Genomic DNA, 418 nt, shown 5'->3' on the forward strand with positions numbered 1-418 from the left:
TCCCTCCCACCCCCCCCACTCCAACAACCCTCAGTTTGTTTGCTGAGATTAAGAATTCCTCATATCAGTGAGGTCATATGATACATGTCTTTCTCTGATTGACTTATTTTGCTCAGCATAATACCCTCCAGTTCCATCCACATCATTGCAAATGGCAAGATCTCATTCCTTTTGATGGCTGCATAATATTCCATCGTGTATATATATACCGCATCTTCTTTATCCATTCATCTGTAGATGGACATCTTGGCTCTTTCCATAGTTTGGCTATTGAGGACATTGCTGCTATAAACATCGGGGTGCACGTACCCCTTCGGATCCCTACATTTGTATCTTTGGGGTAAATACCCAGTAGTGCAATTGCTGAGTCATAGGGTAGCTCTATTTTCAACTTTTTGAGGAACCTCCATACTGTTTT

This window comes from Mirounga leonina, unplaced genomic scaffold (assembly GCF_011800145.1).
Source record: "Mirounga leonina isolate KUSES-001 unplaced genomic scaffold, KU_Mleo_1.0 Mir_115, whole genome shotgun sequence".
Taxonomy (NCBI): domain Eukaryota; kingdom Metazoa; phylum Chordata; class Mammalia; order Carnivora; family Phocidae; genus Mirounga; species Mirounga leonina.